Here is a 23,709-nt window from a genome sequence, read left to right on the forward strand (position 1 = left end):
ATCTGGTTAAGGTGGCGGTGTCAGTGTTGGGTTTTACTTTTACTTGTCCTCAAGTGTTCTGGTCTTGTATTCTTTTCTCTGTTTCCCTCCTGCCGTGATTACCCTGATTATCCTCACCTGTCTCATTAGTCTCACCTGTGTCTGATTACCTCACGTCTATTTAGTCTATGTGTGACTTCCTTCTTCTTGTCAGTTCATTGTAGGTTGTAGTTAGCCTATAGTCTGTCTGTCTGTCTGTCTGTCTGTCTGTCTGTCTGTCTGTCTGTCTGTCTGTCTGTCTGTCTGTCTGTCTGTCTGTCTGTCTGTCTGTCTGTCTGTCTGTCTGTCTGTCATACCTAGTCTGAGCACGTCATTTGTTCACTCTGCTCCCTGGATTTATTTTTTGGGGGATTGTTCTTCTCGTGCTTTTCTGGATGTTTTTGGATTTATTATTTTGAGTAAGTTTTTCTTTTGCCTTTTTGTTTAAATAAACCTTTTGTTTTCACTGCACTTGGGTCCTCCTCCCCTGTTTTCTGCCGGGTACTCCTGACAGTTTGTAGTTTACTTTAGTCAATATTACATTGTGTTTTCTATGTAGGCAACAAACAGAAGCCTTGTTTCAGCTGTCATATTTTTCTCTTCTGTTCTTCATTTTGATGAGCTCATATAAGCCTTCTTTGTGTCCACCTTTTCTCTGTTTGACTGTACATAAAATGCACTGATCTACGCGAAGGAATCATCTCTTTGCTCATTTCTCATGGGGGAAAAGGAGCAGAATCACCATAAAATAGTCTGTCATCCACACAGATTTGTAGATATTAAAAGTATTTCTATACTAAAGATAGTTTATGAGAACATCATAGCGCAGCAAACAAGTACTGCATTACCTTGCCTAAGTATTCATACCTTTCCTCCTCTACAGTAGACCAAATGTTTACTCATGTTTTTTTTTAAAGAAATGGTTTGTCAAATAACACCTGCTGCTCCTCAAACATCTGCATGTGCTGTCAGGCACTGACATTGCTTAACCTTCCCTATTGTCAGAGACGGATGCCAGGGTGCTTTTAGAAAGCCAAAAAATTCAATCTCAGTGTTTTGTTGTATGGAAGTAAGAAAACAGAGTAATTGAGCATCCAAAATCTGCGAGCACGCCTACCACACGGGTAGCACAGAGAAAGAGAGAGACACGCTTGTGCAAAGAGAAAAAGAAAAGTGAGAGAATCAAGGAAAGTAGCTGAATCTCCATAAGGCACACAATTTGAGAATCAAAAACATCTGGAGTGAGGTCTCTGAACAGCTGATGGTCAGAGAAGCCTGAGTGAGTCGAGAGGACTAGAAGAAACCAGGGAGGGAGAGATAAGCACACAGCTTGGACGCTCGTGTTCTTCTGGGACACAAACAAGCAGAGGGTTGGAGAGATGCAGTGTTTTCGGAAAAGTTGGCAGGACAAACATGGTCTATGAGAGCTCAGCTTCAGAGATTCACTGAGACTGAACCAGTCAGAAGAATAACAGGTACATGGTCTGAGGTAGTCAAAGGCTCAGCATCGAAATGATTTTTAACGGAAAAATACGACTAGGTTTTCCACTTTGTTTGAATGTAACATCTGCTTGTTGTAATATCTGATCGAGCGAACACGTTATATGTCTTGGCATACCTGAACAAAGATATACAGATATACATATTTAAGTTTAAGTCAGCCGTCTAATTCCTTATTCACTTTCCACCCACATCTCTTGTCTAGTTCACTTCCAACATCATAATTACAATGTGCTGTATTTTAACCATTTAAATGGTCGTGTCAACACATTTTTACAGCAACTATCAACAACTTGCATACTAGAATATTCCTATTAATCATTTAATCAATGAAAGACTTTCATCATCGGCGTTTTTGAAAGTTGCTTCAATGTTATTGTCATGAAAACGTGAATTCTCCATTAGATTTGTCCTTCCTGAAGCTCTCAATGAAACTACTCACGAGATTGCAAAGCTGTCTTTTCAGCTGTTCAAGGTTTTTTAAGTAAAGAAGCCATCAAGGAGTTCTTAAAAATCCCTCCAACAAGATCTACAAAAACAACTAGTAATTTATAGTGAGCAGGATCTCGCATAAATCAATTGAAAGGGAAAATGGTTAAGTCAACATGGTGATAGCTGAGCATAAACACAGGGAATGGTAACAGCATTGTTCATGCTGATCAGTTTTTTCAGAAACGTGTCAAATTGTGTCATATTTCATAGTTAGCTTTGCTAACATGATTATTACTAGCAGCCTTGATGGAAACAATAAGTAAAATAGAACTACTGATTAACCAGGACACATTTTTTCTTTATTTTCAGAGATACTAACTGCTACGTCTCACTACATTTCCTTGCTGTACCAAACTGAGGCGTCCTGAATCCAGAGAGAAGAAGACTCCAGCAAACTTCTGGTAAGACAAACACAAAGAGTTATCTCATTGAAATAAGACACTGTTATAAATATTATCCCATTATCCAAAAGACAGACTGAGAGAAGCTGGGCTATTTTATTTTTCCAAACACAGGGTTGAAACTGTTGGTATTTTTTCTTGGTTATTGTCAGGAAGTTGTTCCACTGTAAATGGTTGGGTCAACCTAAGTGATTTTTCACAACTCGCAAAACTGATCATCACTCGCTGGAATACAAGTCTATCAACACAGCCTCGATGACAGATTTTTGGTCCTCTGTTTTTTGCTCTTCACTACCTAAGAAGCAGAACATTACTTCTCAATCTGTTAAAGAGGAACCAAGATGAAAGAAAAGACTAGCAAGTTGTTTTCCCCCTTCTTAAAGGAGCAATATGTAACTCTGACATCTAGTGTTTTATATGGGTACTGCAGAAAGCCATATGACTGAAGGAGCAATTCTCCCCTTTGTCCATCTAGATTTAAGGAAACCTATAGTTTAGCTACTGTATACGAACTCCATGTTAAATTGTGCTCTCATATTTAAGACTAATCTTCAACAACAAAATACTTAATGATTTATGAAAATCTTTTGAATCTCTGCAGAGCTAAACCTCTCATTAAAATAACATGATAAAGCGTGTTATGACTTTTTTTTTGTCTATTGTATAATCACACTTAATGCTAACACTTTCCTGTACTTAAGGTTGCTTTGTAATTATTCAGCATCTGTAGTGTGAAGGCTTTGTTTTCCAACTATCTTCTAATGTGTGAAGCCAAATTCCCTGTATACCAGTTTTACTGATTTACTTTGTGTATTTCATACATCTTATATGTGTTAACTTTCTATAGTTATCTGATAAGGAACATTGGTGACATATGAATTAGTTAGCTGCCAACTTATTAACTGACAAAAAAGCAGCTGTTTAAGACCCCCTTTCTCCGTCATATCACTAATCTTGTTCAGTTAGCACCAAAACACAATCGACATTATGGAGCATGAAATCGAGCTAAGAATATCCTCATGTGTTAACGATGCGTCACTTGTAATATATACAATGAACACGATGTTTTCAGTGTCATCTGACACTGGAGACTCCAATTTAGACGACTACCAAATTAGATCCCCTCGTGTGTTACAGTGTGAGGGTGTGAGTGTGTGAGTGTGTACGTGCTGGCGCTGCTGAACGTGCGGGTGTATGTTAAGTGGCACTGGTAGGTGTGAAGTTATAGGCGATAAGTTTCATTTTCACACTTTATTAGTTGTTTCACTTCATACAGAATCTGTCAGTTGAGTTGTAGGAATAAAACTGATCAATATAAGGTATGAGACTCACCTTATGCTCTCCTATCTGAAACACAACATGTGTTCTGACCTCAGACCTGGAGGCGAAGAAACAATTCAAAATGTACCTTTGATCACGTCTGACTCAGCTCTCGAAGTCTGCAGGATGAGAGAGAGAGAGAGGAACTAGTGGAAGGAGAGAAAGAGAGAGTTGGGGTGGTGGCCCTCGGCATTTATCAAAGGGCTTTTCAGATTCTTCGACAAAGCTTCCTCACTTGCCACAGCAGCATACTGATGTACAGAAGCCCACGCACACAGATCTCTCCAAGGTTTGGGTGATGTGTGTATTGCCAAACAGAGCTCTTCAGTACAGTAAAAAGGCCAATAGCTGACATATTGGGGAGTAGATACAGTATGTAGGACTGCAACCACAAATCATTTCCAAACGTATACTGATCTATATCATACAAATAATTGCTTTTTCTGCATTTCCTTTTGAATTTTCCAATATGGCAACTCTCGCCATATGGCTTCATAATCCTTTTTTACAAACCCATGGGGGACATCACTTAGACTGCGCCCATGTCTATTCTTGAAATCGCCAATATCTGGCTTATTTTTGATATTTTGGTTCAAAGTTGCCTTCCTCAGTTTGAACAAGGGATTTTTGTAATGCATGTCTTCTCAGCCAAAGTTATCCTTTCTTGTGTCTCCCTCTGTTTTTCCCCCCTTTTATTTAAGTACAGTATATGACACACACACACACACACACACACACATACCTACACACACACACACACACACACACACACACACACACCCTGCAACTGTTACAGTACTGGCCCTGCTTTCCCTCCAGCAGCTTGTGGCCTAACAGGACACTCCCTCAAACAGCGATGCAAATAGCCGCCCCAGCTGTCACCTATCAGGTAGGATCCTCTGTGAGTACATAACGGCCCGTGTCCTGCCACTGCAGCCTACGTCTCCCTTCGTTTCCCATCACAGCTCGTGGGGAAACATCGGCGGAGGCAAAATAATGGGCCTGCTTAGATATGAGGAGGAGTAATCTAGGACAGGAATTAAACTTTCATCTCCTCCAAACAGCAATTCAACGACTCGACTGATTCGTCTCTGCGCAACAGTGCCATTTGTAAACTCAGACATGAATTATTAACAGGAAGCTTTGCATATCGTTGAGACTCATTGGACAGTTTTTACATCTTGGCACTCAGCGGGCTGCTGCCTCTCAGGTTAGAAACAGTGATAATGGACTTTAATACACTTAGAAGACAAAAAAAGTGTTTCATTAATTTAAAATTAGGGCTTGAATAGGAAGGTAGAGCATTCTTAATGCAGAATTTTGAAATATTGTTCATCTCCCTTTTATCTCTGAACACACAAAAAAAAAACACAAAAACTTGAGAAAGACTTTGAAACTCCAAACTTCATTTTGTCATTACAGAAAGGCAGCATAAGGCTCCAGTTAAGGTTTCTGCTGCCTCTGCAGTTCCACCTATATTGCCTTGTGTATAGGAATTGCCAACAAAGAGACGACTGGAACCATATGCCACTCATTTATTGCAGTGTCTTTTTTTTTCCCACAATCAGCCACTTAGACACACAGCCTTGTCATTTACATATTTGCATGCAAGACAAATTGTTGCTTACTTCTTTCCCTGGATGTGCGGCCGTATATCAACAAGCCAGCATCTTTTGTATGTTAATCTACAATATGTGACTTAAACAGGAGTGTTGTATAAAGCTCTTTTGAAACGGATATCATGGATGTGAGGGGTGTTTCCTCACTCTATTATGGCTGCTTGAACATGGATGTTTTAGATTTATACTCTAAGGTTTGCAGCCTGGTCTGACTTTTGTTCTTTTAAGCATTCACTGCAGTTTTATGGACTTGGGAATAAAAAATAGCTAACAGCGCTATTACTACAACAGGGACAAAGTGTAAGTCGTAAAAAGTTCTCCAATCCATTAAGAGCAAGTGAAGAAACTCTCAAATAGGCCTTTTGATCTCACTTTATAACTGCAGTATATCAGATAAAAATGCACAAATGAATATTTAAATATTTCACACAAGGTGGCCATTAAATTGGTTTTGTGTTGTCTGACTGTATGACTGTGGCTTGTCTTCTTCCCCATACGCAGCTGAGGATTAAATATCTTATTTTTTTTTTTTTTTTTTAATGCAGATAAAAAATGACTAAATTCAGTTAGAGACAATGAATCAGATCTTACATTTGCTTTGTTGTTTTTTCATTCAAAAATAAGCTGGCCCTATTGATTTAACTGTGATTAAAAATTGATTGGCACTTGTGTCGGGTGTCCAGGCTGGAAAATCCCAGTGCATCACGGCTGCTTTTTTGTACCTTTGGAGCATTAGGTGCAATAAAAGTAGATGACTCCGGAGCCACCGAAGGGCCGAGTGGGCCAAAAGGTCCGGTTCATGGAGGAAGGAAGAGGAAAAATAAGCAATTTAACCAAGAGAAAAGAAGCTCACCTCTAAGACCTCCCTTGGCAGTAATTCACAAAGAGCTGGATACTGCAGCAATATAGACACAGCGCTGTCAAATGAACCATGTTCAATAGCGTACTTGACAATATTAAAGCGATAGTTCATGTCAGATGTAGCTTGTAAAGATTTCATTGTTACTGTCATCTCCTTGAAACTGTAAAAATGTTTACCTTATTCCAATACTAATTTGATTTGGTACATTTTATTTTTAGATACAATGATATATTACATGGTCTTCATCTTCCATCAACAACCCCATAAACAAAGTCACAAGAGCCCTAACGTGTTTGTGTGTTTGTGTGTTTGTGCGTGAGGGTGTTTGTCTCCATCTTCTTCTTCACTGTGGTCATCACTCGGGGGGGAAAGGGTCAAATTGTGTGTCACGGCGAGGTGTCAGGGTATGACGAGGCTCCATTGCTCCAGGAGGTCACATCAACTCAGAGATGGAAGTGGTCATGGTGCTTGCCGTAGTGGTGGTTGCTGTGCTGACGTGGTCTTACTGAAGGTGGCTAATGGTTGTCTGGGATACTTACTATAACTTCACCCCCTTCAAGGTCAGTAAAGTAGTTATGAGTGCATGATTTTAGCAGAGGCTATGAAAGACTTTGTGACACTTGACTTTTGTTTTGTTTTGTTTATTTTGTTTGTGGATTGAGGAAATGTCTTTGTTTAAATGTGTGTACGACATGTTTTACCTCTTCATCAGTCAGGAAAACTTGATCTACTTTAACCATAAACCCCATTTCTTAGAAGCCCTCCAAAGACATAATTTACATTAGTTTGTAAAAGGGTGATAGGAATTTGTTTGTGATTTTAGGAAGGTGAAAAAAGGAACTGGAACATATCCTTCAAACCCTCCTGTCAAAAAAAAAAAAGGTCATGAGCTTGAAAAGTTTCACCTTTTTATGGCCACCGCATATTGCAAAGTTATTACATGTGTCAGAACATTTCTGCATGCGTCAGTGTGTGTATGCACGGGTGCCTCTGTGGGGCCAGAAGCCCTGATGAGCGTGCACGAGTCATGTGCCCAGCAGCTCCCTGCCACAGCCTCAGACAGACAGAGCAGCGCTCTAATTAGCTGACCTGTCACCATCGACACCCACAGCTGTGTTGCGTTCGGGGATATGGGGGGGGGGGGGGGGGGGAAGAGGTGTTGAGCAGGCTGAGCGCAGACAGAGAGGCTGTGGGTGCATGGAAATCCAGAAGTGAAAACTCAGACACTGATGAACACGTCTCAGACTTCTGTCATGGCCTTCAGGTTGAAGGACACCGCCTCATACATGACCCTCAGAGGTCATACTGCAGCTTTACGTTCTTCACTGTGATTATTAGAGCTTTTTCCTTATATGCTATCCTCTAAAGTACCCTCACATTGAGAAGTGCAGGTACTTTCTTTCGTACAATCAATTGAGACCCCTTGATAACAAATCATTGATCTGCAGTTACCCCTTCAGTAGATTTTAGGAAGTGTTGACTGCAGCTATGTCAATAAAAGTGCTTTATTAAGAGCAGCTCATTACCAATACATCGTAGAAGAACACAGAACATGACAGCTACTTCACTGACTTTGTGGCTTATGTTGAATCAGGTCTGTGAGCATGTTCATACAATTGGAAAACCTGTGTAGAACACACTTGCTAAATAATGATTTTTCAAAATCTTGTTGAAGGACAGTAAGAATCTCACAAATAAAATAGTCAAATGTTTTTCTCCAAAAGCTTTCCACAGTGGTGACTTCAACCTTGGTAAATACAGCATAAAATAAAAATGACCAGCACTGACTCTGCATGGAAAAACACTGCTGTCGATGAAGCATAAAGTGTGTGTTTCCATCCACACAGCTCTGTTACCTACCAGCTTCTCAGCCCTCTCCTGGCCGTTGTTTTTGGTCTGGCTGAGTGTGGGAACATGAGGGGAAGATGACACCAGGGTAAAGATTGAAGACACGGTGTGCTGGCTATCCGAGGTCTCCTGGTAGGCCTCAGACAACTAGCTCTGCGCATCCCTTCCACAGCCCAGACTCATTCTTAGTCTGGCTGCCGCGTGCACACTTAAGCAAGGCAGAGAAATCCCTCATCTTGTATCTGGTTCAAGGTCTGCTGCCGTTGATGACAGTTGATGACAATTCTGCAGGGAAAAGGGAAAATATCACCTGCAAGTCCAAACGGAAAGCAGAGAGAGAAAAGGAAGATTACAGTGCAAGAGCAAACCATTGATTTTGCTCTTTAATTTGACATACTGACACGTATATTTGTCAAATTAGATCAAAATACTTGCTCTGCATACAAATCTTTAAGTTGTAGCAATTTACCCCATAGGGAATAAAGAATAACATTAATCTTTATATATTTACTTACCATGATTCTATGCATCATCAATTGACTCTAATTGGAGGATACTTATCATTCAAACGTGCAGTGCTCATAAATCTTCTAACACTGAAACATTAGACATCTGTTCAAACTTAATCCTGGGTTTAGTATCGTGGCAAGCCCTAAACTGCAGACAAAAAAAAAATCTATCGATCTCCCTCTCAAACATACTCACACCTCTCCTGTGTGCACACTCTTCTCTAAAATATACATTGTGAATCCACGTCTGTTGAGACTTGTATGCCCCTGCATTATGCTCGAGTGATATAATTCGTATCATTTGAGAGAAAAAAGGGAGGAAGGAAATCAATGAGATGTAGTTGGCAGCCGGGCCCAATAATTAATTCTCAAGGTTTGAGTAGAATATGTTGCTAATGAGGGAGAAATGTAAATGTTATAAAGTTTCACTTGAAGCTCACCAGGCCTCCCACTTCATCCCCAAACCCCACTGCAGCCATAATTGAACGTTAGAAAGTCGATAAACTGTCTGTATAGGAATGATTTCAGCATGTCTCGTCTTCCCTTCTTCTTTGAAGGTATATTTTTCCAGAAATACCAGAAATACCTAGGGCTGTCCCAAAATAAGGATTAACATAGTCAGACCTGATTGGTCATCATTGACAAATTGTAGATTGTTTTGTTTTTGTTTTGTTTTGTTTTTTTTGGGAGGGGGGGACTCATTGATCCATATTCTCATTTGCATCAAAAGAGATAAACCACATATTAAAACTATTTATCTTCTTGTCTTTGACTAACTAGGACTTGACCCAACCTTTCTCCCACTGATTAGGTCTGCATTATGTACGCCTTATAACAATATTACACATCCCACTTTACAATACTGCAGGCCCACAGAAAAACAGCCTGCAGTTGCGTTTACGGATTCCACCACCAATCTTCTGACATACCATTTAAATATTTACTGTAGGCCTACTATTCTGATCATAGCATTCCAACGAAAACAGTCCTGCTGCTTCACTAAGGTTTCCCGTGATCCAAATCCAGTGACCGATCTAAAACATGAACATGTAAGAAAAATATCTGAAGCATTCAAGTGGGGCATGCAGTTTCTCTTTGTTTAGAACTGGCCAATTCTGAGGACTTACTATTAGGAAACACGGATTGCTTTCCTGCTGCATTTGTGGCTCTTTTTTAGATAAGTAAACAGTTCAAATGAAAGGAGTAAAAACAAATACTGATGTTTTCAGAAATGTTTTTTCTTGGATAAATATTAAAAAGTCACTTGAAACTTTGATCGGGATTCTTCTGAGCCCTTCCCAACATCAAGGAAACAACCCCCCTTTTCATTGCACCTGTCAACTCCCACAATCTGTTTTTATTTCCACCTACCATCTCTGCCTGGGCTGTAAAATCTGCTTCCTAGCCTGAGCTACCTGCTACACAGCTATTGTCAAGTATGTTGTGTTTTTTTTCTGGAAATGAAAAGCACTGTGAAGTATATTTTGGTTGTGATTGTTGTGTGGCATTATTCACTGAATACAAATAAAAATAACATCAGAAACGGTGAAGTCCTTTTTAATAAAAAAAAAAAAAAAATCTTTTGTCAGAGCATAAAAAAACATAATGCAAACCATAACTTTACATGATAACCGTTTGTGAATTATTGTGTATTGAATGCAGAATGTGATTAATTGTGAGCTAAATACTGCGCATGTTACATCCTTCATCTAAGCAAACCATACAGAGTAGTTATCCACCAACCAAGGCCTTAATGCTGCTGAGGTGTGATTGAGGCGTGCACTAGGCTCCCAGAAGCCAACTTCATTGTCTGTGTGTGTGTGTGTGTGTGCTGTAAGTGTAATGTCTGTGTTTATGTAGGAGCTTTTGGCCGTGAGTTTGTGAGGGTCAGGGCCAAGTGGAGAGAGGGAGAGGAATGTGTACTCCTGGGATCTGAGGGGAAAAAAATGGAGGAAAGGAAAGAGATGGATGGAAGACGTGTGGGTGGGGGAAGGTGGTGGTGTGTGTGTGTGTGTGTGTGTGTGTGTGTGTGTGTGTGTGTGTGTGGAGGGGGGAGGGGGGGCAGGGAAGAGCTACACAAAGAAAGTGGAATAGGTGATTGGGTTGGCGTATGCGAACTCAGGCAGAAATCTATAGCGCTAAAGTATTCAGACTGTCCGTTCAACGCACAATATTTACTTCCCTGTGACGTCTCTCCTTCACTGTGGATGTTGCAGAGGTTTAATGGTGGGGACAAAGTGATCCCACCTTTGTACTGAGTGTTTGTGCGTGGAGCTTCCACTTTTTCTGGACATGTGGAGCTTCTACAACTCCCTATTGCAATCTGAATTCACAGACTGGGACACATACACGTATATTACTACGTTAAGCACAATCAATATCAATGCAAAAAGACGTATTGACGGAGGGCTAACTTTTTTAAGTGAAAACTTTCAAAAGACATTGAAACTGAAGAGAGCAACAGTTTCAATTGCACTGACAGAAAGGATGATCCGATGTAATCTATCCACCTATGATATACTTTGCATCTTAGTTTGTCATTGAGTGAGTTTTCAAACTACTTTCCCAGAATGCCATTCAGGAAAGCTTGCCTACATTTTTTTAGATGCAATCTTCTGCTATTCTGGGGATTTTTTTGGCAACAAAATGGATCTAAAGAGTAAAAGGGCATTTCTCGTAAGTTGACACCTATATTTATAGACGCCAAAGTTTTACCTTGATTTTCCTCCAATCAAAAATCACAGGGGTAATTGCAATATATCTGAAATTAAATATTCTGGCCACAACACAAAAATATTTAAAATCAGAAGGCTGAGAAATAAAAACTTACATTGTACAATCTGCTACTTTAATAGTGTTTATACTGTTAGCTGGCTCATTTTCCAGGTTTCAACAGCAGGCTACTTCAACAAACTTACCTCATAACTGATCCATTTATTATTTAAAACTGGTTTCAATCAGTAAGTTTGATTTGACAGCCTAAAAGATGCAAATATTTTTATGAATATGAATTTCGACAAAATCCATGTGACATGTGCAACATTTCTGTTGTGACTGTATTCAAAATGAAGATGGGCTAACATTGTGAGACACTCGTGTGGCTGAGCTAAGGCTCCAAACTGTCTTGAAGCGTTTGGAGAAAAACAAAAAGGTTTTCTCAAATGTTGTTGAGAGGCAGAATCCTCATCACACTCGATGCAGGTTCTATTCCCAGGCAGTTACTATTTGATGTGTATTATCTTCAACTCTCTCTCCCCACATTTCCAGCCTCTCTATCATGTTTCTATCAAATAACTGCATAGAAGTGTACAGCTGCAGCCGAGAGCCCTGAAGCCACGCCCCCTGAGCATTGTAAGGCCTACACTAGTTTCATGAGAATGACAATAACTCGGAGGGCAACTTGACATATTTCAACCTAAAAACAACTATTTAGGTGTATTGTTGCATTGGATCAGCACAGAATAGCTTGACTTTGTTACATTTTCTTCAGCTTTTCTTGTCTATGTACATAACCGTACATCATTTTTCATTCTCTTTTTGTCTACCGGTTCTTTCTCCAAGAGTTACCTGGATGCGTACCCGTGAAAATGTTTGGTTGAGCTTTATAATTGAGTTAAATAATGCTTATTTGCTTCTTAATGGGTTGAGACATTTACCTGACTTGTTCACTGTATCAGCCCTCATGTAGCTTCCACTGATTTAGTTTTGCGCATCAGTTCAACAAATGCATATTGATGCGTTTAGTGATACAATAATAGCTCATTCTATCTATAAACTGTCAAAAGAAACTCCAAGGGGCCATGCTGGCATGCTCGCAGATCACAATTCTTGTGTGCGCTGTTGCACATACAGGATGTGGAGTGTTTTCATCTCCTTGATGTTCCACAGACTCCTGCAACACACGGAAAAGGCAGGCAGGGAAAGAGATGTTGCTCTGGGCCTTACAAATGACCTAGATTCTGGAGTATGAATTTCATTTACCTTTATCGCAGCATCTAAGTGTACCTCACTTTCCTTACGCATCCATATGGCAATCGTAGAGCTGGAGCGGATACAAAAACAGCCCACAGGTAGGTTTTTTTTGATCAGCAATTACTCTTTTACTTCTCCACACACTCACTCCTTCACTCACTCACTCAAAATAAATGAGAGGGAGGAAAATGATAGAGAGACTTCCATGATTCTAATCCCAGAGAACTTATCTGCTCAGTAGGTAAAATGTTTTGCAATGAGCAGGATTTGGCTGCAGCCAGGATAAGTTAGATGTTTGCTATTCTGCTCCAGGACTGATGATTTCCCTCCATGTAATGCAGAGGTTACAGGTGTTAACCACAGCCAATGGAACTATTGATTAATCGGAAAGACAGTTTGGCAAGCCTTCTTAGACCACAAAGTGGCTGATCAGAATTCTGGAGCTGTTGGTGCCAACAGCTTCTCACTGGGCACGGAAGGACAGGAAAAGAGGGAGGGAGGAGAGGAAGGGAAATAGCTTGAGATGAGGGTGGTGGAAGAGGTGGGTATAGTGGGCAATGGTATATGACACATTGAGTAAGGTTTAGATGGGGATGATGGAGTGAGAGCTAAAAGTATAGAGGGACAACAAGTGAAGAGAGTGAGGAAAGGGATAAATTGTAAAGTAAAAAGAGATGTGAATTGAAGGCCAAGTAGCTCGGGGTTATCATATCCAAACTGCGAGACATGAATCTCAATCCATCAATAAGCATTGCATTTGAATGAAAAAAAAAATACCCCTGCTGCGGCTGGCCTTAATGGATAGTGTGCCATTGAATGCGTCACTTTTACTCTTCCCTGAAATACCAGAGAGAGAATAGGTCCCACTACACAAAGAGATCTGGATCAAGGTCAGTGATCACATCAGAAGTAATAGTGCCTCTCTCTATTCATACTCACTCTGTATGTGAGCTCGCTGAATCAGAAAAGCTTGCTATTTCTAAATAATTTTCACATATTTCCCACAGGTGTAGCTTGCCTTCCATAATTAAAAAAAACCTTTAGCTGAATTGTAAGTTCCATAACGTTTATTTTCCATATTAGCAAGAATTTTGCCTTTGGAAAGGTCTCTTTTTCGTAGATATTCGATATGGCCTTGATACTCTGAAAAACAGCAGTAAATTCAACACAATCTTTAAAGTCTATCGCTTCACTAAGCTGCAGACTCTTGGTATACTGTTGCTTAACCATTCAGGCTTTAACATGTCTCATAATGCATCTTACAATGGCATACTAGGCCTTAAAGTACATATTTAACAGGAAATCAGTTAGATGGACTGATACATGCAACCATTGGGAGCTAGCCTCATGAGTTGTTGAAAAACATTGTTTGTGGTTGACATAAGGTTAGCTGACTCATTCTAAACAAGAACACAGTAAACTGTCTGATGCTATTGATACTGTTGCTCTTTTTAGTTAAGTATGCCTACCACTTGTTAATCAATGCAACAAATGTGTTTTTAAAAGAAATTGCACCAGTCTTGGGACTGAATCAGAAAGGCACAGGACATGTGCGTCAGAAAAACCTGAGGGTGGAGCATCTGAGGCAATGACTCTCAACTGATGGGTCGGGACCCAAAAGCATTCGAAGCACTTTTTAAATGTTAATTTTGTTTTGTTTCTTTGTGTAAATTGCACCTTTTTGTGTTTCTCATAAGAGATTGAGCCCGTGTTTTTTCATGATGGATCTGGGTCCTAAGAATAGACCAGTCGAGAACCGATGATGTAGGAGGTTATATTTGGCCCATAAACCACAAGTGTGTGCTGCTACTACCCTACTCTTTTATTATCAAAACTGTCTCACAAACCATTTCCTCTCTAACAAAGCCTTTTAACTGCTGTAAAAGATAAACATGCTATATAATGCACCAGTGCTAGCCTTGTTTCCCATTAGCTTTATGAGACCTTTTTCTACAACAGATGCTCAGGACACATACTGTTAACTTACACACGCACACTCAAATATCAATTGTTCTTGTTGTAGTAAACCTCCAGGTACATCAAACTAACAGGCAAATACAAATTTTGATGCGACATCTGAGGAAGGAGGAGGCAAACCAGCCACCAAGCAGCAGTAGGGGGATTTCATGCTAGCTTAAATTTAGGCACACAGTTTGGGGTCTTTATTGTTCCTCAGAGACCCAACTTTAAGTGAATTTCTCCACCAGGGGGGCTGTTCCACAAGCGAAGCTTTGACTGGAGTGAACAGAGGCAGACATCTGCAATCTGCTAACGCCCCAGGTAAAACTCTGTCCTTCTCTGTGCCGATCTCAAATGAACTTTTCCCTTCCTGTGCAGTACCACTTTCCTGTCAGTGGAAATAATTCAAAATTGGGCTGTCATCTTGTATCTAGAGACAGATGTGTAATGCTTTGTTTAAAGGCTCTATTACACTGGCGAAAAGAGTGAAGGCTTTGAGAGACGGTTTTGTCTTCCTCATGACTTTTCATTTCAGATATTGATTTGAAAGACACTTTTTCCCTCATGCCGAGAAAGATTCTTGTAACAGCATTGTCGAAGCTTCCCCAAAAAAATGAATATCAAATCTCGCTGCCAGCAAAAAAAGGCTTCAGAAAAACTAATACGGCAAAACAAAAAAGTCCAGTAGAGGTTTGATGATATGCAGGTCTCTGTGTTGTGCTGTGATCAAGATGAGGCTTGTTTTCTTGTGACTTCTCCCACGTTTCAAGGAGTAGTGAGCATGTTCGCTTTAGCGAAGCATGCACCGAAGCAAAAGTAATCAGCACTGCAGGAATCTTTGGAGAATACTCTCTAACAGCTTAGCAGCCAGACATTGTAGCAGGACATGACACTGGGAGAGGAGGTACAGGTGACGACAAAAGGTCCCTGTACGAGCGGCAGGTAGCTGACCTGGTGCCTTACAAGCTCACGCTCGCGTTCCCATTTCACGCTTTGTGTTGCAGAAAGATTCAAAGGACAGTTGATTTTATTCCCTGTGCTCTCAACCCTGCTGAGGTCCGATCAAAGATCTGAGCCTTTGATGTTTTAACCCCTGGCTGTTTATGAGGAAAAAAACGCCCCTCCTGTGAACCAGATGGTGCCTGTTGCATGCTGGGAGCAGCCAGGCAGTGTTACTGGTCCCACCTGTGGTTTTAATTACAGTGCATGACGAGGGGACGCATTGGAGCGGAAGAGGAGAGAAAAGTAGGGGTGACCCTTGCTGTTCGGCGAGGAGGGAGGAAGGTGTGTGGGGGGGATGTAAGCTCACCTGTATCTACACATGTCGGCCATTTTCCTCTGATGTCACAGTCAGGTTGGAAAGAGCAGTTTGAATATTGTGCTGCTGTGTTTCAGGATGCAGATTCATATGTAGGGAATCCTCAAATCTTGGTGGTACCACTACCTAAACGATAAGCAACTTTTCAACAGTGAACAAGAAAATCAGGAGTAGCATCATGCCCACTTTTCATGATGAAACAACATCAAAACAGCAGCTAATGTTAGCATTCAACCAATTACTATAACCCATGATGGTGCAAAGAAAGTACAGCGAAATAGTTGGCTCATAATTAGCATGTCCTGTTGAAATAAGGCAATTTAGCTAGCTTTTCTTGAAATAAGGCCTTTTCATTTGAATAATTTGCTTGTTTTTTGCCCAGTCTTTTCATATCATGCAACACTCACAATATATATCAGGAACACAGTCAAAGGGAATTGTTAGCTATCGATTGACAGCTGATAGTTAGTTACATTTCCTGTAAACTTGAAATATTATGACTGACCTTTCATTTAAGGTTAGTTCTTTGCTTAGAATGTTTTAAGTTGTTGAATGCTAATGTAGCTGGTGGGTTATGAAATATGTTTAAACTTGAAACGTCTGCAGATATTCCTGTGTCAATTAAAATCAATAGTCTTTAAATTGCTGAACGATTGGAAAGTGATTAAATTGTCAAAATTGTGCCTATGCTTAGATTAAAAGACATTTACAACAATATGACAGCATTTAGTCTTCCCATGTGAATATTCTGAAAGATTACTCATTTTAGACATTTCCTGCTCGTATTGTACTTTTACTCTGCTTCCATCACACACCGATTTATGACTAGGTTTGTCTATAGCAACTTTTATATACCTTTATTTACCGGTGCTTGATTTCAGCTGTCACGTTTTCTAAGCTCTCTGTGATGCTTTTTCTCTCCGTCTTCCATCCTGACAAATCATCTTCATTCCAAACACACGTCCATATATTTTCCCTTCTGTCTTCTCCCTTCATCGGTGTATAATTTGTGCATATCACTGTTTCTTCTCTGCATGCTTCTCCAGCTCCTCTGCATGGATGAACTCCTATCAGATTAAACTTGCACTTGCTGATTCTGACCCCCCCCTTCTCCTTCATATACCACCCCACACCAGGATCCCCAGGGTCCATACTCCCCCTCCTCTCCTTATTTTTCTCCTCGCCAGCACCTTCTCCTTCTATCCTTCTTTTGACATTTCGGCTCCTTCTGTCATCTGAGAGGTCCCGCTGAGAGCTAAGGTGCTTCAGTGGCACAAGGGGGGAACCCGTAAATCCCTGCAGGTCCTTATGTATACATCCACAAAGGTCCCGAATATTCTCTGATTTTACAAAGATAACGCCACGTTGTCTTGGGGATTTTACTCCGACATGAATGTCACTAAGTAGTATGTTGTAGATTTTGTTCAGCCCCCTTTCATATAATAACCCAGATGCAGCAGGGAGTGAAAAGAATATGAAAACAGAATTTACAGAATCCTTGTAGTTTTGCAGTGTATTACGTGTATCTTCTTTACTTATTTTGACCCAAGCTTTGGGAAGAAAAAAAAACTAGATAAAGTTAGTTTTTATTTCTCTGTAATGTATTCAGCCAGGATTCTTGGGGAACTGTATTTTTTTTCTTCGTCTTTTTTCTTCCCTTCCTCTCTCTCTTTCTCTGTGAGTGTGCGGAGCTGCGTGTCAGATCTGTGGGATGCCTGTAGGCTGCTCCCAGGAGAGGCACGGTGCGCTCATCCAACACAAACAGGGTCACAAAACAACGACTCAGCCACTTGCGCAGAGTTTACTTCAAATTAGCCCAACTCTTGTTTAAGTACATTGCAGCCAATCAAGCCAATCTCATGTCAGACAATCAGCTGACGATCGGGGACAGAAACACAGGTGATGCCAAAGGTAGAGTCTGAAACAGATTGCATCAAAGTTACTGAGGCAAAACCTTTATTTTCAGCTTTTATTTACAATTTCTTCCCACAGAATGTCCAACTGAGAAAAGCTCTTAAATTCTCCTGTAAAAAAGCATTTTCATTAATTCTTGCTCGAGTAAATGGTTATTTACCAGTGATAAACCATTGATTACTATCTGGTGTTACCCATACTTGGGCAGGGCAGTCATAATTGCTAACCAGCTAACATAAAAGCAGCTTACAGGACCTTCTGAGCATCCTGAAAAGCTGTGTTAAGCACAATTAGAAGCGCAATTAATATTCCAGCCATATTTTGCAATGAGGAAGCAGAGGGCACAGCAGCTGCTCCCACATGCAGACCTTGCTGTTATGACCATGGAAGAGATGTCAGACACCCCACCCCCCACATCCACCATCTACACCACACCTCACCCAGCAGACAACCCCTCTTCGCTCTGCCTTCGCTTTTTTCCAATATACCTGAACTCCTGTGTTTACCCGCCCTCTGATTTGCATTTTAACCTCCTGCTATTGTTTTTTTCCCCTTCCTACTCTCTGTGCCTCTCCTTGAATTTACGATTCGGGGAATCCCGATGGTGTAGTAAATAAGGACCACCCTTCAACTTTGCATGTCACCTTTGCTTAAGTGCCCTTGAATCAGTAAGTGCGCACTTCCCTCTATTTTAAAGGGAAACACCCATTTATAATGAAGAAGCCAAACACTTTTTTAGTTATTTATCTTCCACTAAGCATGGTTGGATACAACTGGCTGCTAGACTATATTTTATAAGAACTGTGTTTCTAATGGGTTCCACTCATAGCACATTGAATCTCGATGGTCCTAACTCCTAGGGAGCCTCTAATTCAGTCAACCACCAGCCCAGCAGGTTGCAAAAAAAGAGGACAACATTGATCTATTTGTAATGTAATGTTGAAATAAACCTGTTGTTGGGGTGCTGCAGCTCATTTTGTAAAGCAGCCGCCCCATGTGAAGCGACAGTCCTTGTCGTTGACAGGTGGCTGCTTTCAACTTCCAACCCTGTTGCCATGTAGTGCATGTCATACCCAACTCTCGGTCCCTATAATTAAGGGCAAAAAGCCCACCTAAAAAAACCCTAGTTGCTCTATGCTGCACATCTCCCACAGTTTTCATCTACAGTCACGATGACCTGGAGTGCTTACAGTCTGTGATGATCAATTTGACCACAGATATTTGATATTGATAGACTCAACCCTTGCCATACTATAAAACAATGTTATCTGTTCACATTTGAAATGCAGATATTTATCTTTTTTTCTTTTTTACAATAAAAAAACATCTAACACGTGTTTAGTGTTACTGTAGCAGTAAGTAATATGCAAAGCTACTTTGAGTTACAGCTATCATACTCTGTCTTTATCATGATACCAAACAGTCAATTATTTTTCTCACACTGTGCAGGCGTACTGGAAAAGCAACCGAATAAGTGATAAGTGATTTATCAGTTAAGATTCTTATTGTCCTTCTAAGAATGATATCTAACAATACACACATTTATAATTTTTCTAAAATACTTTGAACAAACATCGGCTTATTGTAAAAATTATACTGTAAAGATAATGTGTCCTTTCTCAGTTTACAGTTCTGACATTCCTCAGTCTTGCAGAAAGCAAATCTATTGATCTAAATAATGGATCAAAAAAAGTTCAAAAATAATAATAATAATTAAAAGGTCTGAAGAGTAACACATGTTTTAAAACTGGCCATAATGACAATAAAAAAGATAAATACATTTTGTTTGTCCCTTGTCATGCACTGTAGTTATGCCGCCTCAGCATCTTCCTGTTGCAGCAGTGATTTAAAGTGATGACATGATTGACAGGTTAAATGGTTCATTTCATTTTTTTCTTTAACTCGCACACAGATCAAGTCAAAAGTCATTTGCACCTTGTGTCAAACATAATTAAATGATCACCAAAGTACATCAAACGCTGGCATGGCACTATTTTTATGCCTGTGGATGAAACTAAACAGAACAGTTGAAGTGCTGCTCTTAGCCAGTCAACATAGTGGAAGACTTAGATCTAAGGAATGTCCTCAGTTCATGTTGTGAGCAGTTAGTGTATATGCCTTACAGTTGCAGTGAACAATAGTTTAATGAGTCATTTTGAGCATCTAATCCTTCATACTTCTTTTCAAGTTAGAGAATCATCTTTTCAAAAACTACTCACAGATCTCGCACTTTGAAGCAGCCTCCTTCCTCCATGTCATGATTCCAGTTCTACACTTGTGTAACTGTGCAACGCTTACATAAGTAATATATCTAAAAGTCAAGATCATAAAGTAAATTTCTTTGCATTCATTTTACTCCCAAATCAAGAGACTATTAACTATCACTCTACATTGCTAATATGGACTAAAACAGTTTTCAAATGCCAAATAATTTTTAAACATGAGATTAATGCAATTAATAAGGCTACACATTATGTTTCTTTTTTACAGCCTGTATTCAAACCCTTGCGTGTATACCTGTCTATATGAGTGTGTGAGTGTGTAGCCTACCACCTACTATGTAGGTTACCCAACCCTCAGCATAGTTGGAGATATGAGGTCTCACTCCTCTAAATATAGCAGCTGTCATTTACTGCCATTCATTCTTGTCTCCATGTGTGGTGGAGAAAAAAAAAAACAATCACAGACTCCAAAATTTCCCAAGTGGGATAATCCATCACAGTGTGTGTGAAGTCATAATTTCATTTCATCTCTGTTTCATTGTTATTCTGTGGTGACTGAGACGAACCTTTTCATGTCGTCGCACACATTACGTTACACTCTGCTTACTGTCAATCACCTGACGCCCACAGGAAACGGTTGAAGTCACCACCCTCGCACAGTCATGTCTTTTTTACTTCACTTAACTTTCAGAGCAGGTAATTTGAGGACTGATTTGACACTTGAAAGCTTGCGTATTAAAAAGTGACAAAAAAATTAGTAACATTTTGATAACATCTCAAATTTTTTATTGGGTTGGCAGGTTGTAAATAGGCCATACATTTTAACTTAAATTGATTATTTTCTGTCCATTGGGACTGTTTTCATACCCACTCATTCTGCCACAGCTGCAAGTATCCAACCCCAGCCCTCCAGAAAAAAACAAAAAAACAACCTTATGGCTGTTAATATTATTGCAAAAAATAACAAAATCAACATACACATATCAGACTTGGCTAATGTATGTGTAATTGCAACATCCAGGCTCTATACAAGACAGCAAATGAGTACATGTGTACAACAGCAGGTTCTGAGGGTCAGGGATTAATAAGAAGGGGCTGCCATGGCAGAGTTAGGAGGAGAGTGTAATTGTGGCTGTAGTGAGTCTGTTCCCTGACATGTAGTCACACCTGGGTGGCTGGCAGCACAGTGAGGAGGAGGAGGAGGAGGAGGAAGAGGATCCCCCACAGTCTCCGTTATTGGTATGCTGAAATACTGCAGTGTTATAGTGAGAGAAGAGAACAAGGAGGCTGTGGAGCGCAAAGAAAAGGAGCATGTTCCTCTTCGCAATATAGTAAGAGAGATATGGGGGGGGGGGGGGGGGGGGGCTTTGCAGGCCCAACAAGACATGTGTCACAGCTTGAGGAACAGTGACACACATCTCCTCGATATCCTGCACAGGCGAGTTCTGTTTTCTCTCCTTCAGCTTCCATTTAGGTGGTGACTGTCAATACTAAGCTGCATGTGCTGTTTATTTTACAATACACAAATATGCACACTGCATACATCTGCAGCAAAGGACTTTCTTCGGGTGTCTGACGGCTGGAAAACAAACCTGCAACAGCATGACGCAGGTGTTAAAAAGTTGCTGCTTTTGGTGAAACTTTATTTTGCCTCATAGGAAGTGAGGAGTCATATGCACAATGTGTCTATGCTAATTCAAGGAGGATGTCGTGGACCAAAATCCAGTGCAAATACATTTCAGAAAGTTCAACGAAAGATAGAAAACCATCCAGAAATGAAAAACGTTCACCCAGGGGATCATAGGTTATCAGCTCATATTTGCACGGAGGCCACGTTGTGACACCACGCTCATGAGGCGGAGGGTTTGATCGGAACATTTGTTTGCGGTTGTTTCTTATGCGGTTAGAAAACAGATGGCAAGTTTGCTGACTTGGGTTTAATGGCTGTAAATAAACCCATTTAAAGCTTTTTATTGGGCCTTTCATGGCTTTAATGATGTTTATCTTGATGATTTTCGAGAAGACAAATCAAACTATAATAGAGCAGCTCTCATGTTATGAAAAGCATCAGTGAGTGTCTGTGGTCCGAGCTAATTTAAAGCCTTTCACGCCTTTTTAAGAAAGATTTTTCGTTGTGTTCAGTCAATCAAAAAATTCCTGCTGTGAGGAGAAATCCTGAAGAAACTAAAACGTAAAATTTGAACGTGCATTTATACGTTCAAATTTTCTGCAGATTGAATGTTTCACTTTTCCCACGTTAGGTCCGAGTTTGCAGAATCTGTTTTGTTCAGTTTTTTTTTGTAGTTCCACAAATAGGATGAAGAAAAAAACTCTCTGAAAATGCCTATAAGCTGAAAGAATAATTAAATATATAAATATTTCTGCTTCCAGCAGAACAGAGAGAGACCTTTACACTGAAAGCTGTACTTGACTGTCTGTTTCTCCGCTGCTAGGCCCAGATTGCTCACTTCATCTCACTAATGTAAAAATCAACAGGGTCAACATGGGTGATAAATTATGTGCTGCATTAAAATGCCACATAAATAACATACATGCAGATGTTATTTATTTATTTCTGTGTACATGCGCATGGTTGGAAATGTTTGCTTTGACTTCCAGATGAAGACAAGAGGCTCTCAATCTCACATCATCAAAAATAAACTAAATCAAGTTGATGAATATGCCGATTTTAAGTCTGTTCTGACAGTATCAGATAAGAAAAGGTTTGAAAAAAGGGTACACTCTAGGCTGAATATAGGGGCAATGGCCGCTTTTTTCCCCCTTGAATCCAGAAAATTTTGCATTCAAATTAAGCCAACAAATTGAATAGCTTGTGCTGAATTTGCTGCAAAAGTTTTTTGGTTTTTTTTGGCTTGAGTGAATTACAGGTGGATCTTCTTTCTCCTGAGTTACTTAAACAAGGGAGCCATCTCAGAAAGACTGCTAGAAGCTCACACAGAGTAACTCCAGGCCCAAGTCTGGAGCAAGAAGTGAAGGTTTGCAGAGTGACGGCAGAGAGTGAGCTCTTTGACAGCAGATCAAGGATGAGCGAGAGGTCAAAGTGTACAGCTGGAAGGGAGCGAGGAGACGGGATCACATGCCAGTCACGGACATAGCGCGAACATACAGTCACAGCTCTTTTCACACTATATGACTGACTTCCTTCATATATCTCATCCAGAAATTAAACGCTTTTCAATTAAATACACTCTTAAAATGTCCATGAAGAGTGCCTCATAATAGTTGAACTGCTATGCAAAGGTTTTAATTTCACAGTCAGTGAGGGAGAAGAGCATTGAGCGCTTTCATCATTGAAGCTCCAGTCCGGCTCCTATTGCACGCCAACAAATTAGCCCTTGGAGATGAGATGAGGGATCTTTCATATTACTGCTAATAGTGACAAATGAGACTGGGTGATAGCTTCTGCACATCTATAAATGTGTGGCAATTTCAAGGTTTTTTCAGCAAACAGTATTAGAATTGGCGATTTTGCTATCGGCTAACAAGAGTTATGGACTATTTCCCTCCCGCCCTCCCCTGAAAAGACATTAGCCTTGTGATTTTAGAATCCAAATAGCACGAACGAATCTTCTTCTTCTTGGTGACTAATTGCACTCTGTTCTGAGCTGCTGCTTCCTGCCTCTTGTCAGGAACGTTAGCCAGATATTTGGAGTGAAATGTTGTCGCAGTCAACATAGGGGGAGCTAAATATAAAATGGCTGGCGTTATGCTAATGGCTGCCACTGAATAATTCA

At 40.2% G+C, this 23,709-nt stretch overlaps 1 long non-coding RNA gene across 3 annotated transcripts in view; it reads left to right on the top strand.

Annotated features, from left to right (window-relative positions):
• Window positions 1-237: 237 nt before the first annotated feature.
• Window positions 238-23,709, top strand: part of LOC306835223 — a 98,740-nt gene continuing 75,268 nt past the window's right edge. For all 3 annotated transcript variants that reach the window (XR_013780591.1, XR_013780592.1, XR_013780593.1), the window contains exons 1-2: window positions 238-437; window positions 2,320-2,411. This is a non-coding gene — a long non-coding RNA (uncharacterized lncRNA). The remainder of the gene's footprint in view (window positions 438-2,319; window positions 2,412-23,709) is intronic.

Source organism: Symphodus melops (assembly GCF_947650265.1).
Source record: "Symphodus melops genome assembly, chromosome: 14".
Taxonomy (NCBI): domain Eukaryota; kingdom Metazoa; phylum Chordata; class Actinopteri; order Labriformes; family Labridae; genus Symphodus; species Symphodus melops.